This window comes from Emydura macquarii, unplaced genomic scaffold, assembly GCF_026122565.2.
Source record: "Emydura macquarii macquarii isolate MOO-44397 ecotype Brisbane River unplaced genomic scaffold, CSIRO-AGI_Emac_v2 contig_3530, whole genome shotgun sequence".
Classification (NCBI taxonomy): domain Eukaryota; kingdom Metazoa; phylum Chordata; order Testudines; family Chelidae; genus Emydura; species Emydura macquarii.
The window spans coordinates 9,425,832-9,452,667 of record NW_027133667.1 but is presented as its reverse complement, the minus strand read 5'-3'; the positions used below and the strand labels follow the sequence as shown (position 1 = coordinate 9,452,667).

Below are 26,836 nucleotides of genomic sequence, written 5' to 3'. Positions count from 1 at the left end.
CTGATGCACAGGCTTGGAAACACCAAGTCTGCAGGCCATGGTCATACAGTCCTTTAAGGCTCATCTACAAAGGAGATTTAATCTGAAGCTTTTTGATGAGCATCAGTTAATTGTTTTCAAGCCACACCAAAAGTGTACACATGGAGCACCTGTTCCATCTTTCAATTTGCAGAGTACATACATATGACAGCTTGCTACATTCTAAGGACGTGGTATTCTCTCATGGTCCTTTGCTTCATTACTGTCATGCAGTAATCATGGACCAACCCTGCCTCTCAACACCACCTGCAACATTTGCTGAATCTGAATAGTCCAATCTTTGAGCCGCAGTCACCAAAGGACCCATATAAAATAAAACCTGTGAAAGAGATCATCTTAGACTTTTGAAGGATCGACAACAACTGAGTAGCATGCATTCTGGGATGTTTCTCATGGTGAATTGAGAGATATAAAGCAGAAGGCAGGCAGATTCACATTTAAAAAAAAAAAAGTCCCATCATTCCATTGTCTCCATCCCATACTTCCTTTCTGAGTTGGCTAGTCCCATTTTCAAATTGTTATTGGCCAGCATAGACCCAACACTGCTCTGCACTACTCTGATAGTGAACATGAATACATAGAGGCTGCTTGGGTTCTATTTAAGCTCTGAAACATGAATGAATTTGGCTTTGAACTCCCCCCCCCCCCCCAATCACATCACCAAACAGATGAGGCAGCAGTGGCAACAGCTCTTCTAGCAGCAGAAGAGATTCAGCAATGGAGGAAGCAGAACAGGGAGGATGAAGAAGAGGATGACACTGAGCAGTTGATAACAGAAGACTGGCTCCTGGAGTAACTGCACCATGCAGCACCATTTCTAGACTCAGGAAATTAGCGTGGTTTGGTGGGAAACGTTTGTATTATAGACATGGGATGAACAGAAGTCACAAGAGAATTTCAGAATGGGAAAGACAACCTATTTGGAGAGATGCACTTAACAGACCCTAAAACTGCAGTAACAGTGTACCAACCCCCAGTGCCCCAAACCTGTGGAGAAGCAAGTCACCACTGCCATCTGGAAGCTAGCCACCCCCAAAAGCTACCAATCCAAAGCCAACCAATACAGTGTGGGGAAATCAACTGTTGGGTCCGTTATCATGCAAGTATGTCATGGCAGGAAAAGGTTCTGTTGCATCAGGTTATAAAGGTTGGTAATGCTCAGGAGATTATAAATGTCTTTGCATGCATGGTATTGCCAAACTGTATTAGAACAGTTGATCATGTACCTATAAATTGCCGCAACACCATAGCACAGAATTTATAAACAAATTTATATCTCCATAGCACCCAGAGGATGGCTGACTACTGTGGCAGGTTTACAGACAAATGCAGGGTGGTCTGGAAGGTTCCATGATGTTAGGATCTTTCGGATCTTAGCTTTATTTACATTTAAGGGAAAAAGAAGTATTTGCCCCCAGGATCACTGTGGACATTAATAGTGTGGAGGTTTCTCCAGTTAACTTAGGAGACCCAAATTAACCTCTGCTTCCCTGGTTAATGAAACCATTCACAGGCCACTTGGACGAAGGGACCTTTTTATCTACTGACTCAGCAGTTGCAGAATGGTAGTGGAGTGTGTATTTGGCTGTTTGAAAGGAAGGTGGTGCTGTTGGTAGAATAAATTAGAAGCAACAGAAAAAAAAAACATTCCAACCAATGTAGCAGCATGTTATATTCTCACAAATATTTGTGAGAGTAAAGGGAAAACACTTTACGGATGGGAAGGAGGGCAAGGTGCAGAGATTTGCTCAGCGGTTCAAGCAGCACGCAAGTTGTCCTATAGAAAATGCCTATTGTTAATTTGAGTTTCAGACCTGAAAATGTGCAGTTGTACATCCAGCTGTTAATCTGGGGGGGTGGGGATTGGGGAGCGATTGGGATGGATACTGAACAGTGCAGTCTTGTTTATGGGTGCTGGAAGTGGGACATTGTGCTAATTCTTATTTTACCTTGTGTCTCTACCTATATATTTCTTTGTGAAATCCTATGAATTATTTCAGTTTTAAGGATTTTCTCCATAAAATGCAGTGATGACTCATGAATGAATTTTGAAGTTTTTATTATTAGACAGTAATCAATTATGTAACAAAAATACATTTTAATTACACCAATAACAGAACAATTTTTTAGTATAAAAATGCACGGGGCAGAACAAAATTATGGGGGTAAGGGACGTTAAAGTGACAGGCAAGTATATGCCTTGCCTGCGCCTCTTCTTTTTCATGGCACTTCTGAGGCTTGCTAACTAGGTATAGCCAATTACTGGTTATGGTTTGATCCACAGTGCTTACCTTACATGGAAGGTCTGCTTTGAAAATATGCATTTAAGACAACCTATATTTACAGCAAGTTGCTTTCAAGTTTGAGAACATTTTACACATCACCCACCAGTCTGTACTTGTTTTTCCATACCATCCTCTACCTCCTGAATCTGTTTTGGATATCATATTCCAGGGGTAAATGGGCTCCGAAGGCACCTCCTACCTGTACCATGATATACTATTCATACATTTTGTTTCTGACTAGTCCTGTATTTGCCTGTGCCAAGAGCAGAGTTCAGCTATTGCAGAGTGTTATGGGATACATTTTAGCATGAGTGAGCAAGAGCAATCAGCATTGTGGGAAAAGCAATACCATTCACTATTGTAGTTAATGTCGTTCCTGAAAGCACATTAATTTAGTGTGCCATACACGTAACAAATATATCCTGGCTAACAGGTTGAATGATTCAGCTCAAAGTTATCAGGAGTGTTGGAGGGCTCAAAAGAGCTGGACTCCCAGATGCAATTGTTGTCTGTTGGCTCTGTGAAAGGAACGGCCTCTGGGAGCACTGCTACTGGAGTACAGTGGAGAAGAATTGCTTGCATTCCCAGTATCGTGTATTGTCCAGACATTGAAGAAATTGGATAATCCCAGTTTACAGGACTGCACTGCCTGCTGCCCCAACAGCAATATGCTTTGAAGTAGAGCATTTTGGCTTAGTACTGAATCCATGAGTTTCCTTTGTATCCCTCTGTCTTATTTATACTTTCTTTGGCTATGATGATACTTTCCCTGGCAACTACCATACTGTCCTTGGCCACTGCCACAATCTCTTAGGAGAACTCCCTGTCTTTCCCCCTCTCTAGCCACAAACACTGCCTCCATGTCTCCGCTAGTTTGGTTTTTCTTTGGGGATCTTGCAATGAGATCTGCAGTTTGTCCCCTCGGGTTGACCAGTCACTAAACCATCAATAGAGGCCCTGATCTTGAGGGTCTCGCCACTGCAGGCTGAGAGAGTAAGAAAAAAAGGCTGTTACTGTTCATATTCCAGACAAGCTAGGATAGCGTCTTTTTTAAACAAACATTTGATACTTTATCTCCCTGAGATTCTTCTCAGTCTTGGAGGATCTGCAGAGATGGTAAGTGGTGCGCACATGAGGAGGGTGCTGGGTGCATTGGGGTTTTTCGTCTGTGCAGTATATGCTGTTTGGCTGTTGCTGGTCTGGCTTTGCAGTTTTGTTGTGCTTTAGAGGCTTACCTGGTATTGAATGAATTTGGGCAGTGTCAAGCACAGGGCAGCATCTGGGAGCAAACTGAGTAGCAAATCCCTTTAAGACCCTTTTAGGCTGTCCTGACTCTCAATGATATACACTGAGGCAGGTGATTAAGAGGCTGAGAATGGCCTTATTCAAAAAGGCAAAAGGGCAGATTAGCGTGATATGCTGTGAAGTTATTCACCAAGATGGTCCCCCCCAGAGATGCTGCAGGAGTAAAAGGGAGTTGTGAGATTTACCAGGGGAAGTCACCATGTGACTATCCCCGTAATATCCGGACATAAATTGAGCAATTTTTTAGTCTTAGATTCTGCTTTATGTCCTCTGCAGACATGAAGTGCAGAAAAAAATAAATCGGGCTCTGCAATGATTGTCAGTTCTTTTGCCTGTAAGAATGCTTGTTACAGTGCATTCCTACTTCAGCAGAGAGCATAATTTTTGTACCTTTACAGGCATGTCATATCCATGCATACCTCAGATAAACAGATTACTAAACATTTTTTCCTGTAACCTCTGTCCCAGTAAGCTTTAATTTTGCCCACAATGAATCTGCTGCAGAAGGGGAGGTGGGTAGAGGCTGCAGCTGCATCGTGCTGCTGGTCACCATTTTGAGATGGCAAACAGGAGTTGTTGAGGGGAAGGGGAAAGTAGGAGAAATCACTAAGCAGGACAGATATGGGGAGGGGAAGGAAAATAGGTAGATGAGCATTTGCCCTCCATGGTGTGAGCCTCAAAACAGTCAATAGTTAGTACTTGAGCATGTGACAAAGGCCAATTACCCAGGTGGAGCAGCCGCCAATTTGGAAATGCTTGCAGGGGGACTAATTGGACAGTATGAGCTAAAGGAGGGAGGCGGGGCTGGAGACTCAAAGGTTCCTAGCTGACATCTGCCTAATATGGCTGAGGCCATGAGGCACCCATAACAGAAGCTAGCATAGTAGTATAACGCAATAATAATAAACTGTAAAGAAAGGTACTTACCCGCTGCAGTTCCTGCCAGAGGATCTGCCTCTTGGGTTCTGGTCTGGATTGCTGGCTGGGACTCAGACTCATTACCGCAGGAGAGGAACTGTGTTGGCTTTCTAGCTGGGACCTGAGTCCCAAAGAGATTCTGACTCTCAGGGGAGAGCTCCCCACTGGCCTCCTTGTGCTTATCCCCTTATGAGTCTCGTTAGTCATCCTTGGTGGCGAGTGGGGGGAGGGAGGTGAGAGAGGAGGAGAAGAAAAAAGGAAGCAGGGTACACAACCTTTCTATGTTGGATGGCTGTGTAATTATGCAAAATCCTGTCCAGTCCCTCAAAAACTGGACAGGTTATGTGCATCCTGCTGGATATTCTTCTGTCATTGCTGATTTTAATATAGCTCCTCCTGAGCTACTTGCTCTTTATCCAGCACTGTTCTCCATCCCAATCATCTGCTTTGCCAGGTCCACAAACAAATCTTCATTTTTGTTCTAGTCACAAGAGCTTCTAGCACCAACACTTCACCCCAGATGGCGATGGAGACTCATGGTCTCAGCACAGCTCCATGAGGCTGCACAAGTCATGTTATGGGGCTTCTATAGTGATATCACAGAAATGCTGACACAATGGATTCCAGAAGTAAATGGGCAAACTCTGACCCCATGCCAACTTTTAAAAGGTGGAGGAGACAGACAGATGTGGCAATTTTCTGCAGTATCCTTGAAAAAGCTTACTGAATTAAGTTTATATATATTTGGAGTCCATTGTATTAAATGCCATGGTTATATATTATTGTGGGCCAGGATGATCAAAGGATTATATTGATCAATGGGGCAGACAATGATCTTTTGGACTAATGTGTGTGAAGTGAAATTCCTGGGAAATATCTAGGGGGAGGTGATTCCAAATGCCCTCCATCAGTTATTCAAAAATCCAAACTTTTGAATATACCCTGAGGAGAGAACCATTTTCTGCTTATCACCTGTTTCCAAAGGCTGGAGATCACAGGCCTAAGTAGTATAAAGAAACAGGCTGATCTGTGCAGTTTGGGTGTTTGTTCTGTGCTAAGGCTGTTATGAACTTGTAACCACAGGAAACCCTATTATGGGGCCTAAAGGACTGACTGCTGCAGAGTCCCTCCTAGAGTTGAGGGGGTGATCTCTGTTAAGCTTATTAGCATACATGTAGATTCTTTTATTGTCTCTAATATGTTTTCTCCGTAATGTTTTCACTTTAAGAATAAATGTGCTTGCTTATAAAGTGCTATGTTGTAACTTAACTGTGAGCAATTGTGGTGTTTATAGTCTCTGAAGAGAAAGTGAAGCAGACATTGGCCTGTTTAAGTAGTCTGGCTAGCTGTGAACAACACAGGGTATGCAGAGAACAGTGCAGCCTGGAAAAACTCCTTTCAGGAGGAGAGGCGCACAGGTCTCTGTCCAACAGCTGAGGAACCAGAAGCCTAGAAGTGGGCGCCCTTGCTAGACCAGAGAGGAAACAGAGGTACAGTTTCCCTGAACTGTGACAGAGACATCCTGGCAACTTGATATCAAAGTAGGGAAGACCACACAGGTAAACAGAAAGGTCAGTAACTGTCATTCACACAGCAGTGAGAGATAGCTGCTGGACACATGCCAAAACGGTGCACAATAGCACTGTGTGGACACAGACAGAACAAATTTGATTTACAGCGAACTTAGTTCACTTTGCAAGAGGACTCCAGAGTTCACAATGAACGTGGAATTAACGTGATGGATTGTGTCACGAGTATACAGCAGTTTTCAAGTCAGATTAACTGAATTAAACACAGTTTAAATCCCTTAAATTCTAAATGATAGTGTGTCCACATAAGAATTTAACATGGTTTAACTAATCCACTTCAAATTCACACCTCTAGTTCACGCGGATTCTCTTTCCCAAACCTTTGTGTAGACAAGCTCTAAGTCTAAATAAAAGGGACTAACAATGTATTGTCTTGTTTTTAGGAAAAAGTGTTCTAATAAACTGAAATGCACGTGCCATCTCTAAGCTACAAAATACGCAGAAAAAAACAGCAGTATTGTTACAGTACAAAACTGGAAAATAAAAGTGATAACACTTCTGAATAACACACAAACTAGTCTTTTTAAAATCTTTAGGTCTGCTGGTTGTAACTCAATCACTCTAGAAGGGACACTTAACAGATTCAAAAAAACTGCTTCCTCTTTGCCTTAGCCAGCATCTTGTCAAACTATTAATAGCTTCTTTAAAGAACTTCTGTCAAGGACATGACAGTCAAGTAACTTCCCAAGAAGGTAGCTGATGCCACACAATCTGCTGTACCATAATGATGTGATAATCTATCATACAAAAATGAGAGGTGAGAACTAATTCAGATCTTAAACGGTGTTGCTTAATGGGTAGGGAAAAACATGGTTACTTACCAGTAACTGATGTTCTTCGAGAGGTGTTGCTCATGTCCATTCCACTATAGGTGAGTGCACGCCTCCGTGCACTGTACCCGGAACTTTTTTCCCCTTAGCAGATCCAGTAGGCCAGCTCCAGCACCCCCTGAAGCCCCGCGCACATGCCCCGGTATATGAGGCGCTGGCAGCCGTACACCCCCTCAGTCCCTTTTTTCTGCCAACTCCGGCAGCGGGGACAGGGGGGTGGGATGTGGAATGGACATGAGCAACACATCTCGAAAAACAGTAGTTACTGGTAAGTAACCTTGTTTTCTTCTTCGAGAGCTTGCTCATGTCCATTCCGCTATAGGTGACTAACAAGCAATACCTTTGGAGGTGGGTTGGAGTTACCGGTGAGCTGCCCTCAGCAGTTCTGCCGAAGCCTGCGTCCTCTCTTGCCTGCTGGACGATGGCGTAGTGGGACATGAAGGTATGCACCGACGACCAGGTGGCAGCTTTGCAGATGTCCTGCAGGGGCACTCTCTCCTGGAAGGCAGTAGACAAGGCTTGAGCTCTGGTTGAGTGCGCTGTGATGGTTCCCGGAAGCGGCACCCTCGCCTCCTCATAGCAGAACCTGATGCATGATGTAATCCATGAGGAGATGCACTGGGTGGACAGATGAGCCTTTCATCCGGTCAGCCACTGCGACGAAGAGCTGCATAGATTTCCAGAACGGCTTTGTACACTCGATGTAGAAGGCCAGGGCTTGTCTTATGTTTAGTGAATGCCATCTCCTCTCCTCCTCCAAACTGTACGGTTTGGGAAAAAACATGGCCACCACCTCTGGGTGCAACAACCAGTCGTGGCGGAGTAGAAACAACCTGCTGAGGCGATCCGCCTCATCGTTCCTAACTCCTGGGAGGTGAGAGGCAGTCAGGTAGAAATTGTGCCTCACGGCAAACTCCCACAGATGGATAGCTTCCTCGCAGAGGGCTGAGGAGCTCATTCCCCCTGCCTGTTTATGTAAAACATGGCTGCGATGTTGTCCGTCAGCACCTGCACCACTCTGCCTGTCAGGAATTGGAGGAACACCTTGCATGCTAGGTGAATGGCCCTCAGCTCCTTCATGTTCATGTGCAGGCACCTCTCCTCCCGACCAGAGCTCCTGAGTGCCTAGGTTGGTGCTGATGTGGGCTCCCCATCCTACCTCCCAAGCGTCGGAAATTAGGGTGAACGGAACACCCTTCATCATTGCCCTGGGAATCCGCCACCAGTTTAGGGAGGCTAAAAAGGGCGGGGGAACTGTGACCACCCGATCCAAGGGGTGTCTCCTCAGCACGCATACTGAAGCCAACCTCACCTGAAGTGGTCTGAGCCTCAAGGGAGCTAGTCTCACTATGTATCTGCAGGCCACCATGTGGCCCAACAGCTGTAGGCAGTGCCTGGCTGTTGTCATGGTGCATTGGTGCAACTGGGAGATGAGAGAGACCATCGCCTCGAAATGTGGCTGAGACAGGAAGGCTCTGGCCTGGGAAGCGTCCAGGGTGGCCCCAATGAATTCTATGCATTGTGCTGGGGTTAGTGTGGACTTCTGCTCGTTTATGAGCAGTCCCAGCCTGCTATAATGTGAAACAAGTGAGGGTCACGCTCTCCTGCACTTGGGACCTGGACCCGCTCCTGATCAGCCAATCGTCCAGGTAAGGAAAAAATTTGAACATCCTTTCGTCTCAGGTGGGCAGCCACTACCGCCATGCACTTTGTGAACACCCTGGGAGCCAAAGATAGGCCAAAGGGTAGGGCTGTAAACTGGTAGTGGGAGCCAGCCACCGTGAAATGGAGGAAACACCTATGGCTGGGGAAGATAGATGTGAAAGTATACATCCTTGAGATCGAGGGTGGCATCCCAGTCTCCTGGATGCAGGGAAAGGATTATGGACGTTAGGGAGACCATGTGAAACCTGAGTCGTTTAACATATTTGTTGAGATGATGCAGGTCTAATATGGGTCTCAGACCCCCCTTCACCTTGGGGGATGAGGAAGTACCTTGAATAGAACCCCTTCCCCCTTCTGCCTTGAGGGACCATTTCCACCGCTCCGATGTTGAGGAGGGTGTCTACCTCCTGCAAGAGGAGTTGCTCGTGAGAGCATTCCCTGAAGAGAGACAGAGGGAGAGAGTTGTTGGGGGGTGAAGGGGTAGATGTAAGCTGTAGGGCATAGCCCCCTGAGACTATTCCATGGACCCAATGGTCCGAAGTGATCTTTGCCCATTTGGGATAGAAGGGTCTTAACCTGTTTAGGAAGGGGTGGGGTGGGGCAGATCCAGGAGAGCAGTCGGGGCACCACCCTCGGGCGCACCATCAAAATTGTCTCCTCTGGTTGCCCGACCTCCTGGGGGGCCCCTGCTGGGGAGCTAAGGATGAGCTGGGGGGCTGATTTCTCCTTCTAAACCCCCTATTCCTATCCCTATAGGGTTGAAAAGGCTTGGGTGGAGGCCTTGGCTGCTGTTGCGTCTGGGGCCATGACTGATGCCTGGAAAACTGAGGCATGTACAGGCCCAGGGAGTGAAGCGTGGCCCTGGAGCCCTTCAGACAATTCAGCTTCGCATCGGTCTGATCGGAGAATAGGGCTGACCCATCAAAGGGGAGGTCCTGAATCAACTGCTGCACCTCCTGGGACGAGCCCGAGGATTGCAGCCACGAGCACGTTCTCATGCAGATGGCGGAGGCTATGGCCCTGTCTGCCAAGTCAGCAGCATCACAGGACAGTCTGGAGTGCTGTCCTAGCCCCCGTGGTTCCTTCCTCCACGATGGTGTTAAAGTCTGAAGCATGATCCTGGGGCAGGGCCTCAGCAAACCACCTGAGGGAGTTCCACAGATTGAAATGATATCTATCCCGGAGGGCCTGATGGTTGGCAATCCTGAACTTCTGACTTGCCATGGAATAAACCTTTCTCCCAAACAAGTCCAGCTTTTTACTGTCTTTGTTCTTGGGAGTGGACCCTGGCTGACCTTGCCTGTCTCGCTGGTTAGCCGCATCCACCACCAGAGCTCCCGGGGCAGGTTGAGTGAACAGATACTCAAACCCTTTGGTCGGGACAGAATACTTTTTCTCAGCCACCTTTGATGTAGGGGAGACTGAGGAAGGGGTTTGCCAGAGAGCCTTACAATTTTAAGGACTCTTTCGTGGACTGAGAGGGCCACTCTTGCTGGGGCAGCCGCCGCCAGCACATTAAAGAGGCTAACTCCTTCACCTCCAGCCCCAAGTTGGAGGCCACTCTCTTGAGCAACTCCTGGTCTGTCCTGAAATCCACCAGTGGCACCAAGTGGTCCCGGGAGACTGCCTCGTCCGGTGACAAGGAAGAGGACTGCCAAGGTGCGTCCTGCAGGTGCTCCCCCTCCTGACGAAGTGTTGCACCCGTTGAGGATCCGTCCATGGGGCCCAACTCCTCATCCGAGGAGTGGTGCCTATGGGCCTTCTCCTGTGCTGGAGGCACGGACTATATCCCCGATGACAGGATGGATTGGGGCCTCAGCCCTATTTGGATACCCTATGGAGCCTAATAGGATCAATGGCCACAACCATGGCCTTGGGGCCAACCCAGGGGTGACTGTGCCACAGGCTGTGATGCTTTCTGGGGGCATCAGCTCTCCTGATGACTGTCCCCCCTGGGAGATCCCAAGTCACTGGACTGGTGGTGCCATGCACGTCCTCGATCCCGGGCACCCTTCCGTGCCGGGGACCGTCCTCTTGACGTCTCCAACTTGGAGGACGACAAGGACTGCCTCCGTTGCCACGAACGGTGCCAACAAACGGAGGTGCGTTCCGAAGAGCTAGAGGTACCGGAGCGTCATCTTGATACCGATGATTTACGGTGCCACTTGCCTTGCGGCCCTGCAGACCCCTTCGGTGACCGAGGTCGGTGCTGCTCCAAACTTCTCGGTGCCAAGCCGGACTCTGGCGACCGGGTTCCGCGTCCTGGACTGCGCGGTGTTGAGTCCTCTGAAGGCGACCGGGTTCTGCGCTGCCTCGGTGCGGGCAAACTCTTCGGTGCCGGGTCCTCCAATGGTGAGCGGGTTCTGTGCCGTCTGGGTACAGGCAAATTCCTCAGTGCCGGGGATCTGGAACGGGAACTGTCAGAGCACCGCCTGGCAGACCTTGACCGGTGCCGCCTCCTGGCCTGCACTGCCTCTGGTGCCGGGGATCAACGTCAACACTGAGAGGGAGACTCCGCATCCTGTGTCAGAGCAGGTCGGCTCGACGACACCAACCAGGAGTGACTGCTGGGGGGAACAACTCTGCTCTACCCTTGTAGGCCATCCGACGGGAGATCTTCCTCCCCGTACCGGGGATCTCCACTGCCATTCAGGAGGACCTAATGCGGATTTCCCCCGTGACACCAGCCCCTTCTCCCTCGGCGGAGGGGAGGGCGGAGGTGGCGTAGGCAAGGCTAACAAGGCTCCTGCCTCCTGAAAAGCCTCCGGTGTCAACAGCGTTGGCAGGGGGACTCTCCCACTCCCAAGAGTCGGGGGAGGCTCCCTGACCAGAGATGCAGGCACCGCAGAAGACTCAACGGGCTGGGTCCGGCGCATCTCCGTGCTCGACCCTGTCAACAGCGCAGGGGAGTGTCCGCGCTCCATGCACTGCTTCCTCCTCTTTGGTGCCAGCGATGTTGCACGATGCCAAGTCGAGGCCAGTGCCGGCGATGCGCTCTGCATCAAGGTCACACTCGGTGCAGAGGTAGAGCGGGCCGGCTCGGATGCCAGGCAAAGCGCTGCCTCCATTAACAGGGCTTTCAACTGGATCTCTCAGTCCTTCTGAGCCCTCGTTTTAAAAGCCCTGAAGATCTTGCACTTGTCCTTTCTGTGTGCTTCCCCCAAGCACTTAAGACAGCGGTCGTGGGGGTCGCTAAGCATGAAGGCCTTCCCATAGGATGCACATGGCCTGAATCATAGTGACCGGGGCATAGCCCGGCCGCTCTAACTCCCCGCAGGGACTTCCTTATCTCTAACTACTCTTAACAACACCTAACAACTCCTTAACTAACTAAAACTAACTTAGAACAACAAGTTCAAATAAGGGGAATAGTACTTGCTGAGATCAAGGCTAGTTTCAGCAACCGTCACGGGTGGAAAGAAGGAACTGAGGGGGCGTAGGGCCGGCAATGCCTCATATGCCATGGCATGTGCGCGGGACTCCAGGGGGCATCAGAGCTGACCCTACGGGATCTGCTAAGGGGAAAAAAGTTCTGGGAAGCGTGCACAGAGGCATGCACTCACCTATAGTGGAGTGGACATGAGCAAGCACTCGAAGAAGAACCCCCTTTACTGCTCATGGGCACTGAATTACCTGAGCTATGGAAACCAGTACTATCTTAGTCAATCTGAACTAGGTGCCTGATGAAAACGTAGCTGGAGACATAGATGGATTCTGAAAGTGGGCCTAGATATGGAATTTTAAAAAGAAAAAAAAAAGTGGGGGAGTGTCAGGAAACAACAGGGAAAGGATTTTCCCCAAAAATATATAAAAATTCCACTCAAGTGAAAACTGCCAGACATTTTATGGACAGTAATGTTTACTACATAGTGACATGGGAAAATAGACAAAATTCACAACACTTTACAGACGTCCCAACCAAAATGAACCGGAGACTAATGAACTGCTGCTATTATCTGGTGCATAAAATACAAAACTTACAGTAACTGTCTTATTTCCATATTCTAGAAAGTGGGTTTAATTCAGCTGAGAACAGAGGAAGGATTATTGCTCCTTCTTAAAATGAACTAATGAACAATAAATTTGGGAAAGGGACAAAAGGGAGTTTGTCTTGAGAAATGTTTTCAAATTAATCTCTGGTGAAAATCCTATATAAACAAGGGGTTGTTTTAGTGGAATTTGTACTTATTTATCACATTCAAAACAAATACTAGTTATCTCTGTGGCCCTGACGGTAGGAGACACTGAAGGCATGAAGAAAATTAAGGAAAGACAACACAAAAATAGCAATCATCCACACTAACACTGATCCATCTTTACAGGCATGCAATACTTTGGCACCAAATTCCCACATCTCCTTTATAAATTATATTTTTATTTAAAATGTGAATGTCATTTCTTTTTTTTTAAATGCACCTACCTGAAACATCAGCCAAACAGCAAAGACCCTGTGAGGAGGAGGAGGTTTGACCTGCGACTGTGTATTTCTTCATTTCTCAGAGAAATTTCCCAAAAATGTATCTCAATAATGGTTAGGGGATTTTCAGATGACCTTGATTTGCCATAAAAATCACTTTCATTAACATGAAGGGACAACAAATCCTGATCCTATCTAACAGTCTGAGGAACAGCCCAACTTCGCATCACTTGTCATAGAAGTGTTTTTGTTTTGTAACCCCAAATGACAGTTGCCGTAGGCAGTCTTCAAATTTGATAGATTAATTAAAGACGAATAAAATGTAGTATCCCCCTCCCCCCACACAGAGAAATAACTGGAGTATGTGATAATCTGATTTTTCTCTCCTCTTTCTGAATCCAGCTCTGCTTCCCATTTGCTAATTCACCACTCGTCTGTTCGCAAATAGCAGAAACAAAACAGCTACACCTTGTTATTATAAAGCTTCCTCACACTAGTGACTGTATCTATGATTTTTGTACTAAGAAAAAATGGAGAGGGTGCCTAATGTCTTCATTTATCAGCAATTATCAGGAAAAGCATAGCTTAAAGCAAGACAGCAATGAGCAGAAAATGGCATTGTTCTTAATATCAGACTACACTCCCACAATCCTCTGCACATGAAAGTCAGAGCCACGTTCTGCCTCAAAACTCAGTTCAGGACCCTTGCTTCAGATACACATTACACCAAATTTTATTGTTTGTTTTAATAGATTTCATGATAGGTAATCAGGAACAACCTACTACATACCATATTTTCACTTTGTTAGTAGAAATACAAATCTTTAATTGACATCTTTCTTTAGACCTTTTATTCCTCAAACAAATGTTCATAAACATTATAGAATCAAATATACTATAAGAACAAAAGCTATACTTTCAGCTCAGATTTTTTTTTTTTTTTTAAACTTTTTAGTTAAAATCTTCTCCAGTCCAAAACAAGGCTCACTACCATTCAATTTTTACATTTCTTTGTAACTGAAGCTTGGACCGCACCATACCTCCACCTCATTTAATGACTATACAATATTTTCCCTGTACTCAACATATAAGGCAAGTTTTCATCATTGTGTAGACTCAATTGCTAAAACACATTAATATCAGGCTAATTAACGACAAGGAGAATGAATACTGGATTTCCTACCTTGCTGAAACGTTCCAGTTTCCAGCTGAAACTACCTTTCCAAGCTTGCACAGAAGCTCTAGCTTGATTATTTTATTACTGTCTGCTTATTCTCAAATAGAATCAGTTAAATGTATCCAAATTAGAGCTGGCACCCAAATTCTCCTTCCAGAGGCATCTCTCTAACTCACGAGTTAAGAATCAGATTGCCGTGGGTGGAGAAGTCAAACCCTGATGTTGTGCAATGGATGGAACATACCCTTAACCACACATTTTAGCACCAACCAACCATAATGTAATACATGTTAATTTTTATGTAACATATACAAGGCAACAAATCAAAGAAATCAGAAACAAAAAACCCAAATAAAGAAAGTTGAACGGAGACAGAAACCAACAGTAACATTAATTCTGATTCAAATAATTCTCTATTCTTCTAAATCACTAAAATGGACCAGGAAATTTTAGAACTGGATTTTATCAAGACAACTATTAGAAGTTTGCAGCAACATGTTACTGATTCTCAGTGCACTCACAGCAGAAGATAATTACTGACCTTCTGCAACAGTTGTTCTTCGAGTTGTGTTCTTCATGTCCATTCCAACTGGGGGAAATGTGCGTCCCTGTGCAGTCTCCGGAAAGATTTTCCCCTAGTGGTATCCATAGGGTTACCTCTGGAGCCCCCTGGAGTCATGCCTTCATGGCACCCTATATAGGACCCTGGCGACCCCCCGTCCCTTCAGTTCCTTCTTGCCAGCTATACTCCGACAGTCGGGTGGGCGAGTAGGTCTTGGAATAGAAATGGGCAACTCATCTCCAAGAACAGTTACAGATGGCTAGTAACTGTCTTTTCTCCTTTGAGTGCTTGCTCATGTTGATTCCAAGTAGATGACTCCCAAGCAGACATGTAGGAGGAGGGGTCGGAGCTCAATGGCCTGTAGATTGTAACACCATTCTACCAAAAGTGGCATCGTCTCTGGCTTGCTGAGTGATGGCGTAGTATACCATCAAGGTGTGGATAGAGGACCACATTGCGGCTCCACAAATGTCTTGGATCGGGACCTGAGTGAGGAATGCTGTCAAGGATGCTTATGCTGTTCTGGAGGGAGCTGTCAGCGCTGAGGCTGGTATTTTTGCCAAGGCATAACATGTCTTGATGCACGACATGATCCAGAACAAGATTCTTTGTGACAAAACCAGAAGGCCTTTCATCCTGTCTCATTTTCCTAAAGGGATTAGTTCTTTCAATATAGAAGGCCAAAGCCCATTTAACGCCCAGAATATATAGCCTCTGCTATTGGCTGTTGGCGTGTGGCTTGGAGTAGAAAACCAGAAGGAATATGTCCTAGCTTGAGTGGAACTGTGACACTACCTTCGGGAGGAAGGCCAGTTAAGGGTGTAGCCAAGTCTTATCTTTGAAGAAGACCACATAAGGAGGCTCAGACATAAGGGCCTTAAGCTCTGAAGCTCTCATGGCCGAAGTGATGGCCACCAGGAAGGCTACCTTCCATGATAGGTAGAGGAGCAAACATATTGCTAGAGGTTCGAACAGAGGACTCAGTGTTGATAATAGCAGGTTAAGATCAATGGCTCCATGTCTAGCTGGCAACCAGTCACAAGCGGAGTTCCCCAGGGGTTGGTCCTGGGGCCGGTTTTGTTCAACATCTTTATTAATGATCTGGAGGATGGGGTAGATTGCACCCTCAGCAAGTTTGCGGACGACACTAAGCTGGGGGGAGTGGTAGATACCCTGCAAGGTAGGGATAGGATACAGAGTGACCTAAACAAACGGGAGGATTGCGCCAAAAGAAATCTAATGAGGTTCAACAAAGATAAGTGCAGAGTCCTCCACTTAGGAAGGAAGAATCCCATGCACAGCTATAGACTGGGGACCGACGAACTGGGCAGCAGCTCTGCAGAAAGGGACCTGGGGGTAATGGGGGATAAAAAGCTGGATATGAGTCAGCAGTGTGCCCTGGTTGTCAAGAAGGCTAATGGCATATTGGGCTGCATTAGGAGGGGCATTGCCAGCAGGTCACGGGAAGTGATTATTCCCCTCTATTCGGCATTGGTGAGGCCGCATTTAGAATAATGTGTCCAGTTTTAGGCCCCCCACTACAAAAAGGATGTGGACAAGTTGGAGAGAGTGCAGCGGAGGGCAACAAAAATGATTAGGGGGCTGGAGCACAGGACTTATGAGGAGAGGCTGAGGGAACTGGGCTTTTTAGTCTGCAAAAGAGAAGAGTGAGGGGGGATTTGATAGCAGCTTTAACTACCTGAAAGGGGGTTCCAGGGAGGATGGGGCTAGGCTGTTCTTGGTGGTGGCAGATGACAGAACAAGGAGCAACGGTCTCAAGTTGCAGGGCGGGAGGTCTAGGTTGGACATTAGGAAAAAGTTTTTTACTAGGAGGGTGGTGAAGCACTGGAATAGGTTACCTAGGGAGGTGGTGGAATCTCCATCCTTAGAGGTTTTTAAGCTGAGGCTTGACAAAACCCTGGTTGAGATGATATAGCTGAGGTTAGCCCTGCTTTGAGCAGGGGGTTGGACTAGATGACCTCCTGAGGTCCCTTCCAACTCTAATATTCTATGATTCTATGATAAGATCCCATTGGGGAATCAGCTGACGCATCTGAGGGTATAGCCTGTCTAGACCCTTTAGGAAACACCCTACCATGAAATTGGCAAAGACCAAGTGGCCTGCCATCCAAGGGTGAAAAGCCAATACTGTAGGACCTCAAAGATACGAACACCAGAGTTATGAGCTGACCCGTCAACCGAACACCATGTGAAACTGGAAGTAAGCAATCAGGCAGCAACCGGGGGCGGAGGGGGTGGGGGCAAATACTATACTGTGCCTGTATTGTATCTTAAAGGTCAGCATGCAGAGCAGAAACAGCCCAGGGTCTGCGCTGTTTCCTGTAAGCTAGGGGTGCTGTTTCACACCCTTGCAGTGGTGGGAGAAAGGAAGCCATTTTAACCTCCCCTGGTGGAGTTTTAACAGGCCACAGCCTGTGCACCAATGCAGCCCAAGCTTTGCCCGTGGCTGCACTCCTGGATCCTGCCAGCACCTCTGGGAGTGTAATGGGCAGGGGAGGGAGGGGCACTGGCAGCAGGCTGGCACCATCCCCCTGTCACATGCTGCCTCTGGAGCATGGCAAGCAGTGCACAGAGCAGAGCAAGTACTGGAGAGAGGCAGCTGAGGGCTGGGGCTTGCTGTGCCAAGGATGCACGGCAGGCCCCTGAGTTCAGCCTAAAGACAAGGAACAGGAATAGGGCAGGGAGCTGCTTGCAAACTAGGCAGTGCTGTCAGGTGCCACCTTTGCAGAGATCTTTCCCAGGCCTCAGCTGGAAGACACTGACTGCGGGGTACTGTAGCATAATGTTTTGTTCAGAGTTACGAACATTTCAGAGTTATGAACAACCTCTATTCCAGAGGTGTTCGTATCTTTGAGGTTCTACTGTATTGCAGCCAGGTGAGCCTTAAATGGATGACACCAAAAGCCTCTGTTGCTTGAGATATAACGAGTAGTCCAAGATAAGAGGTAAAGATGATATAAAGGTACTCCACCTGCGTGTGTTGCCCAGATGGAGAATCTCTTCCACTACGCCAGATAAGTAGTCCTGGTGGAAGGTTTCCTGCTGCCAAGGAGGACCTCTCTGACCGGTTCTGAACATTCTAGTTCCAGAGGGTTCATCCATGGAGCTTCCATACCATGAGGTAGAGAGCCTCCAGGTTAGGGTGGATAAGCGGCCATGATCCTGAATGATTAAATCTGGTACCAGCAGCAAACTGATAGAAGTTTCCACTGAGAGGTTGAGAACTGTGGTAGCTAGTGTTGGTGCAGCCATGCTGGAGCTACCAGGATTATGAAGGACCTTTATTTCCCGATCTTCAGCAGGACCTTGTGGATGAGTGGGATTGGCAGAAACACACAGAACAGGTGATACTGAGCCCTCCTAGGTGAGCCCCCCAGCCCATCATCAAGGTGTTAGTGACCAGAGTCAGTGAGGGGGACAGTGCAGAGAAGGGGACTCCTGCACAGACTGATTGCAGATTGAGCCACTAGTGGAGCATTTCTAACACAGATGGGGGGAGCAAGACTACCTTGTCAATGTGGTCTCAGGATGGACAATAAACTGAGGCTAGTCAAGACTGTAAAGGTCCAAGACGTACCCTGGCATACTGGACAATGTATGTGCATGCAGCTAACTGCCCCAGTAGTTTCAGGCTGTTTAAGCCATGGTGCTGGGATACAGCTTCCATTTTTCTATGATGGAGCATATTGCAGGGGTGGCCAAACCGTGGCTTGGGAGCCGCATGTGGCTCTTTTCCAGTTAAAATGCAGCTCTCGGAGCCCCTCATGTACCCGCATTCTATACCTACCAGACTTGGCAGGGGGAGCTTGGGGTTTCTGCCTTGTGGCAGGGTGGTGGAGTTATGGACTTCTGTCTAGAACAAAGGGGCTTACCTGCCAGGCTTCAGCAGGACCAGAGAAGAAGCCCCAAGCCTCGGCAGGCACCTCCTGCAAGGGAGAAGCCCCGTGCCCTCTCTCCCCCCAGGGCAGAAGCCCCAAGACCTCCCTCCCTGTGGGGCTAAAGCCCTGAGCCCCAGCAAGCACCTCCCATGGGGCAGAAACCATGAGCGCCCCTTCTCTGCAGGACAGAAGGCCTGAGCCCCATCACCCTCCGCAGGGCTCCAAACCCCGGCAGGCGCACCCCAACTCCCAAACTTCTGAAGATTATCATATGTGGCTCACAGGGTCAGTAAGTTTGACCATCCCAGCATATGGTTTGAAATCAAGAGTCCAGAAGGTCGAGCCCTGGCTTGGTTTGAATCTAGCACAGCTCCTATGAACTCTATTTTCTGAGTGGGGGAGGTGTCAAAGCGATTTCTGCACATTGATCAGGAGACACATCCTGGCAAAGGATTGACCTTATCAACTTTACATACGCTTTCACCTGTTCCCTGGAGTGACCTTTGATCAACCAGTCGTCAAGATATGGATAGACTTGTATCTTGTGCTTTCTGAGGAACGCAGCTAGGACCGCCATACATTTGGTAAACACTCTGGGAGCCCCCGAGACACCAAACGGGAGTATCATGAACTGGCAGTGAGCCTGGTTAACAAGGAACAAAGAAACCTTCTGTGTCTTGGGATAACTGACACATGGAAGTATGCGTCCTTCAAGTAGAGAGCAGAGTACCAACCCCCCATATCCAAGGAGGAATAGTCATGGCCAAAGAGACATGCAAACCCTCAACTTCTTCATCAATCTGTTGAGGTTTCGTAAGTCCAGAAGGGGTCTGAGATCACCTTTGGCTTTTGGGTTTAGGAAATACCGGAAGCAGAAACCCTTGCCCCTTAGATCCCAAAGAATCTCTTCCATCGCTCCTATTTTTAAGAACACCTGCACTTTTTGAATTAAAAGTTGCATGTGACAGGTCCCTGAAAAGGGAAGTGGAGGGTCGGAGGAAGGAAGGGAGCTGAATTGGAAGGAATATCCCAGTTCTATCATGTCGTAGCACCCAACAAGCCGACGTGATCTAGGCCCACGCCTGGTAGAAGTGAGATAACTAGTCTAAGAAGAAAGAGGTGGAGGATCAGAGTTCTGGACCGGTATGCCGTCCTCTGGTGCACCCTCAAAAGTTCTGTTTGGGGCTGGATGATTACCTCGCCTGACACACCCCATGGCTGGTGGAAGGCTGACTGGGTTTCCTCCTATCATTCCTGCCCCTCTTGTGGCTGTAGTCCTGCCTCTGTTGAGGCTGGTAAAAATCGAGGCAGGGACTGAGGCCTGAAATGCCTCCTTTGTAGTGCTGGCATATGGAAGCCTAAGGACTTGAGGGTGGCTCAAGAGTCCTTAAGACTATGTAGTTTCAAGACCAACTGCTTGAAAAACAAAGCCTGGCTTCAAAGGGGAGGTCCTGGGATTGTTTCCTGGACCTCATGGGGGAGGTCTGAGGCTTGTAGCCAGAGCTCTATCACATTGCTACTGCTGAGGTCATTGTATGAGCCACTGCATCTGCCACATCTAATGCCCCCTGAAGCAAGGCCATTGCAACAGCCTTGCCTTCTTCGATCAAGGCTGTGAACTCCGCCTTGGAGTCTGATGGAATAAACTTTAACATCGACCCACAGGAGTTAAAGTTGTACCTACTCAATTTGCTGATTTGCAAAGCAGAGTTGGAGTCCCCCAGTAGAATACACTTTCCTCCCAAAAAGATCCAGCTTTTTTGCATCCTTTGCCCTAGGCGTGGGGCCTTGCTGACCTTGCCTCTCATGCTTGTTGGCCGCCACGATCACAAGGGATCCAGGAGGTGGATGGGTATAAAGATATCTATGGTCCTTGGAGGAGACAAAATATTTCCTCTCCACCCTTTTTGCAGTTGGAGTCAGGAAGGCCAGTCTTGCCATAGCGATTTTGTTGTGTTGTGTACGGTTTTAATCAGTGGCAAGGCTACCCTGGATGGGCCTGATGAGGTTAATATGTCCACCATGAGGTCTGTGTTGTCAGAGACCACCTCAATATGAAGCCCCAGGTATGTTGCTACTCTCCATAAGAGTCCCTGGTGGGCCCTGCTGTTCTCTGCGACCGGTGCCAGTGATGACCCTGCAACTGCCTTTGTCTGGGGACAAAGATGATGACACCCTAACCAGAGCAGTCTCTTGACCCTCTGCTCCAAGGGGGACCCACAGCGCTGGTTATTCGAGGTTGGTGCCAGAGTTGATGTTGCACTCGGTGCAGCGTCATACTTGGTGCTTGTTTTGATGGCAAGCATCAGCAAGTCTTCCCATCAGGGCACCTGGTATCTTCTTCTGGAGGCCAGTGACAACAATTGTCCTGATTGTGGCCCGTGGACTTGGTGGAATGCCCAAGGACTCCAAAATGACCACTGGGCCAGGATTTGTCAGTGTGGCGGCCAAGGCAAAGGGAAGTGGGTGACCAGCTTCCAACCTTGGTGTGGCGCTTGAGTAGCCCGATGCTGGTCAGACTCTGCTCGAGCTCTTACGCCCCACTGTCTTGGGCACTGGCAAGTGCCACCTGTCCATCTTCCTCTGCTTCTGGCGTGGAACTGGGGAATGGGAGCGGCGTCCCTATGTGCCTATGATCTGTGACAGTGCTGAGAGTCTCTAGACACAGAATCCTTCCTTGGCACTATCTCTCTCACAGATGCCAGTGCACTCCGCACAGAGGTCGACATGCTCAGTTGAGCCTGGTGAAGGCCAGAGCGCATACTGCCTAAGGATAAACTTTAGTCTCTGGCTCCTTTCTTTCTTTGTCCTTGGGCGGAATTCTAACTAAACTAACTACTAATGCTATAACTGAGAATATTAGCTATTTACAGGTTACAAATCAGAAACCACTGTAGAAGTGGATGCTTGCAAAGCAAGAGCAGAACAATGTTCCAGCAACTGTCACAGGAGGTAAGAAAACTGAAGAGGCGGGGGGTTGGCAAGGCCATACATAGGGTGTCATGAAGGCACGACTCCAAGTGGCTCCAGAGCTGACCCTACAGATACCATTAGGAGAAAAACCTTCCTGTGACTTTGCACGTGGCGCACACACACCCTTGCTTAGAATCAACATGAGCAACCACTCAAAGAAGAACAGAAATATTTCCTCAGCAATTGTGATGTGGTTCTCTCTCTCTGGGTGACTCTTCACTACAACAGTGGAATCATAACTGGAACCATGTTGCCCCAGGATGGTAAAAAAGCTTTAGCTCTCACTATTGCTTCCTCCATTGCTACCACCAGTGAACATGCACAGGTAGGTGCTTATAACTGATTTTTACTATTGTAAACAAAGCATTTGTTTAGAACACCACATGTTCTACCTCCTGAATTTGCACTGTGACCCTGACTATAGCACAGGGAACTGTGTTACTCATAGATACATGAGGTGCTTGCAAGAAGAGCAATAATATTGTTTTCTAGCATTGATAAGACCTTAGCAATTTTATTTGTTAAGCTCTTTATAGCCTCTCATCACTGGCTAGCAGTCCACTGAATACTGCTTCCAGCAAATTGATTAGAGGTTTCCCTGAAACACATTCCAGCTACAGTTAAAATCTAAATCAGCCTGAACGTTCCCTTTACTCCAGGAGAGTCAGCCAGGTCTTGATCTCACCATTGGACGAGGTACTGTTGTCTTAGTGTCTTCACTGTAGAAATTCATGTAAGCTGTATTTTGTGATCAGCTTATCTGGATAGTTGTATGTGTCTGTACTGCACTGAACATAAGCTGTCCAGTAAACAAGCTAGACATTTAAATCTACCCATAGCTTCCAGGTAAGTGTGCTGGAATAGCTCACATACAGGGAAAGAATCTCCAGGGATTAGACTGACAGTGATGCCCTCAGTATGTTGGAAAGTACATGGTGGAATGCCTCACTGCACACAGTAAGTGGAGAAGGGAGGATTTAATTTACCGGTTACAATGGTACTTTTTAAAGAAGCCCATCCACACAGCGAGATAACCAGGTACTGGACTGCTTACAGGAATGACTCAGACAAAGTCAAGAAGGGACCATCATGATCATCTAGTCTGACCTCCTGAACATCATAGGACACAGAATCTCACCCAGCCACTCCTGTAATACACCCATAACGTCTGGCTGAGTTACTGAAGTCCTCAAATCATGATTTTAAGATTTCAAGTTACAGAGAATCCACCATTTACTCTAGTTCAAACCAGCAAGTGACCTATGTCCTATGCTGCAGAGGAAGGCCAAAAAACAAAAAACAAACAAAAAACACCCAAATCCCAGCTCTCTGCCAAGTCAGACATGGAGAAAATTCCTCCACGATCCCAATATGGCATTTAGCCATAAGCATGTTTGCGAGATCTAACAGACACCTAGGAATGAATTTACTGTGGTAACTCAGAGCCTTTCCCATCTAGCATCCCATCACCAGCCTTTGGAGATATTTGCTATTAGCAGTCGCAGATGGGCCACATGCCATTGTAGGTGATCAATACAACGTCTCCTCCAATAACTTTTCAAGCTCAATCTTGAAACCAGTTAGGTTTTTGCCCCCATTGTTTCCCTCGGAAGGTCTGTTCCAGAACTTCACTCCTGATGATTAGAAACCCTTATGTAATTTCAAACCTAAACTTACTGATGGCCAGTTTATATCCATTTGTTCTTGTGTCCACATTGTTCCTTAATTTAAATAACTTCTCCCCTTCTCTGGTGTTTATCCCTTTGAGATATTTAGAGAGAGCAATATCATCTCGCCTCAGCCTTTGTTTAGTTAAGCTAAACAAGCTGAGCTCCTTAAGTCTCCTCTCATAAGGTAGGTTCTCCATTCCTCAGATTATCCTAGTAGATCTTCTCTGCACCTGTTCATTTGAATTCATCTTTCTTAAATATGGGAGACCAGAAGTGCACAGTATTCAAGATGAGATCTCATCATATAATGATAACACTCCCCTATCTTTACAGGAAATACCTCACCTGATGCATCCTAGCATTACATTAGCTTTTCACATGGTCGCATCACAGTCACAGGATGACTAAGTTCCCATCAACCAACACACTTCCAACTCATATGTCCCCAGCTTATAGGAAAAATTCTTGTTGTTTATCCCTAAGTGTATGTCCTTGCACTTTACACTATTACATTTTATCCCATTTCTATAACTCCAGTTTTCAAGGCTATCCAAAACTTCTTGTCGGATACACAGTCATCCAGATTGGCAATACATCCCAGTTTGTCTCATCTAAGAATTTTATTAGCACTCTCCCACTTTGTGTGCGAAGGTCATTAATAAAAATATTAAATAAAATTGGTCCCAAGATGGATCCCTGAAGAAATCCACTAGTAACCTCCCTCCAGACTGACATTACACCTCTCAGTATGACATGCTGTAGTCTCCCCTTCACCCAGTTCCTTATCCATCTTTTAATTCTTGTGTTCTTTTCCAATTTAATTAACAACTTCCCTGTGGAATTGTATCAAATGCCTTATTGAAATCCAGGTAGATAAGATCTATTGCATTTCCTTTGTCTAGAAAATCAGTTATCATCTCAAAGAAAGAGATCAGGCTGGTTGGGCACAATCTACCTTTTATAAAACCATGTTGTATTTTATTCCAATTACCATTTTCCTCTATGTCCTTAATTACTTTCTCTTTCAAAATTTGTTTTAAGACCTTGCGTACAATTGAGGTCAAACTAACAGACCTGTGGTTTCCCAGATCATTCCCCTCCACCCCATCCCTTAAAAATAGATATTACATTAGCAGTTCTCCAGTAACAGAGTTCAGATTTATTAAAAATCCTTGCTTTTGGGCTTGCGATTTTATGTGCCTGTTCCTTTAATATTCTTGGATGGAGATTAGGCGGGCCCCCTGATTTGGTCCCAAGATGTTTGATTTTGACTTCCACCATCAGATGTGGTAATTTCTACCTCCATATCCTCATTCCCATTAGCCACACTGGCACTTCTCCTAAGTTCCTCATTACCCTTACTAAAAACTAAGGGAAAGTATTCGTTGAGGTATTGGGCTAACTGAGCTGTGTGCCAGACTAGGCTACTAAAATGGATTAAGATTCACAAATTAGTAACCATATGCTGTGTTGATATCAACCATGTTTTAGCCAATCATGCCACTAACCAGTTATTGGTGAAGTAAGTGCCTAATAAAAGTTTGTAATATGGCCAAAGAAACAGTGCTAGTACCTTTCTAGAAATCATTTTAAAGCATTCCTGCATAACAGTTCCCCTGTAATATAAATAGGGCCTCTTATTAACATCTCTCTACTGATTTTTTTCCAGCTAAACTTGTTTTAGTAAACTTTGGCGCACCAACATGGAAAAGACCAAATCATATTAAATAGCATTCAAGAACCATGCTCTATCCCAAGTTCTTCAGCTGTGCCATTACTATAGGTGTGCTGTGTTTCAGACAGCTCCCACACTACAATCAGAGATTAACTACCAGTGGCTGTGTTTACTGCAAGTTTTATATATAATACCCACTATTATGCTGCCACCTTAGCCGTATTAGTATAGTCAATGTGCTAGATTGTTTTTTTAAACCAAAGTCTCATCTAACCCTATTCAGTACGAAGCTAAATGACAAAGCAATACCACCATTATGGGGTGTCAAATTCATTCTTTGGACCTGGCCAGGGCATAAGTATAGAACTATGCATTGCCATTATTCAACCACAGAAATCAAATGGAGGTTTGCAAAATCATGAAGGATAGAATATGGCAGAAACATGTTCTCACCTTCAGGCAACACTGGTACTTCTGCTTCTTCTCTTATTTCACAATCCTCCTTACTTTGGTTCTCTACCATTTTGTCTGTGTCTCTGTCTTTTTCTATCTCTACACATGCTATCTTAAAGCCACTCCCAAATTTTCCCTAGCTCCATCAGCTTTACTCCTACACCATTCCCCATTGCATATGATAAATGATGCGTGATAAAATTAGTAGATGACAATATGAACAGTTTCATAATTAGGCTTTAAATTTAATATCCTAGTTAGAGTGATATGGGGAGCAGTCAAATTCACTTTTCCCAGAGCCATTGTTTCAGGTTGTCTGAGCACTCAGGAACACAGCACTGTCAATTTAAGCTCACTTTTCAGTTGGAAGGTTAATTTACAGGCATCAGAGATTAAAAACTCACTGTTTCATAATGACACTTTAGATTCTGCATGCTTTGGATAAAAACACATCACAAATGGGTATCTGACATTCACACCATAGATAACATGATTGACCTATATGAGAATAAAAGGATAATTTTTTTTTACATTAGACATGAAATGCAGTTACCAACAGCAAATTCTAGGGACGGATAACAGATATACAAGATGGGAGAGTGGGGGGAGAGAAAAGCTAATGTGTTGGACACAAAAATCAAGGAGTCCAGATATATTTATTACATCCACAAGCCCTGAGTAATGTCATCAGAGACTACACAGACCCCCTTGTCTCTCCGTCGGGAGGAAATAAAGACAGTGCTACGAAGCCCTGCCATTTCTTTCCTTGTGCTGTCCCGCAGGGGCTGGGAGGTGTCTGAGGGCACAACGAGAACTCCTGCCAGACACGGTGCGGCCATGGGCAGCGTGCGGAGAACGACAGGAGGTGCGAGGCGCCGGCAAGGCTGCCCCAGCCCCGCGCCTCGCGCGGCAGCAGAGAGAAGAACCAGCCGAGCAGAACCCGCTCCTCGGCTCCCCACCATCCACCCCCGGCCCCGCCCGAGCGCCCCCTACTCTCCCAGCCGGCAGACAGGTCCCCCGACCGGCGGGTGGGGGCTGGAAAGGGAGGGGACATGGCCCCTGCCGGGGCGAGACCTACCTGAGCTGGCGGTGACGGAGCCCCCAGCACCAGGCCGCCCCTCGGCTCCAGCCCCGCAGCCCGGCCACAGCCCGGCCGCATCCTAGCCCCGCAGCCACAGCCCCCCGCCAGCGCGGTCGCGGGACCCCGTCTCTCACCTGCCGCCCGCCTGGTGGCTCCAGCTGCTGCTTGTCAGCGACGCAGAGGGGGAGAGCGAAGGGGCAACAGCACCAGGGGGACTCGGCTCCTCCCCGCCCGCTTCTCCCCTCACGCTCGGCTTCTCGGCTCCCTCCCGCGGCCCCGGCTGGACACACTAAAGTCC

The 26,836-nt window shown here is 47.0% G+C and overlaps 1 protein-coding gene across 13 annotated transcripts in view; it reads right to left on the bottom strand.

The window, feature by feature from the left end:
• The window catches only part of ERC1 (ELKS/RAB6-interacting/CAST family member 1), a 530,012-nt gene extending 503,180 nt beyond the window's left edge, over positions 1-26,832 (bottom strand). For all 13 annotated transcript variants that reach the window (XM_067536284.1, XM_067536288.1, XM_067536285.1 and 10 more), the window contains exon 1: positions 26,673-26,832. The gene's annotated coding sequence lies outside the window, so the exon portion shown is untranslated. The remainder of the gene's footprint in view (positions 1-26,672) is intronic.
• Between the last annotated feature and the right edge of the window lie 4 nt (positions 26,833-26,836).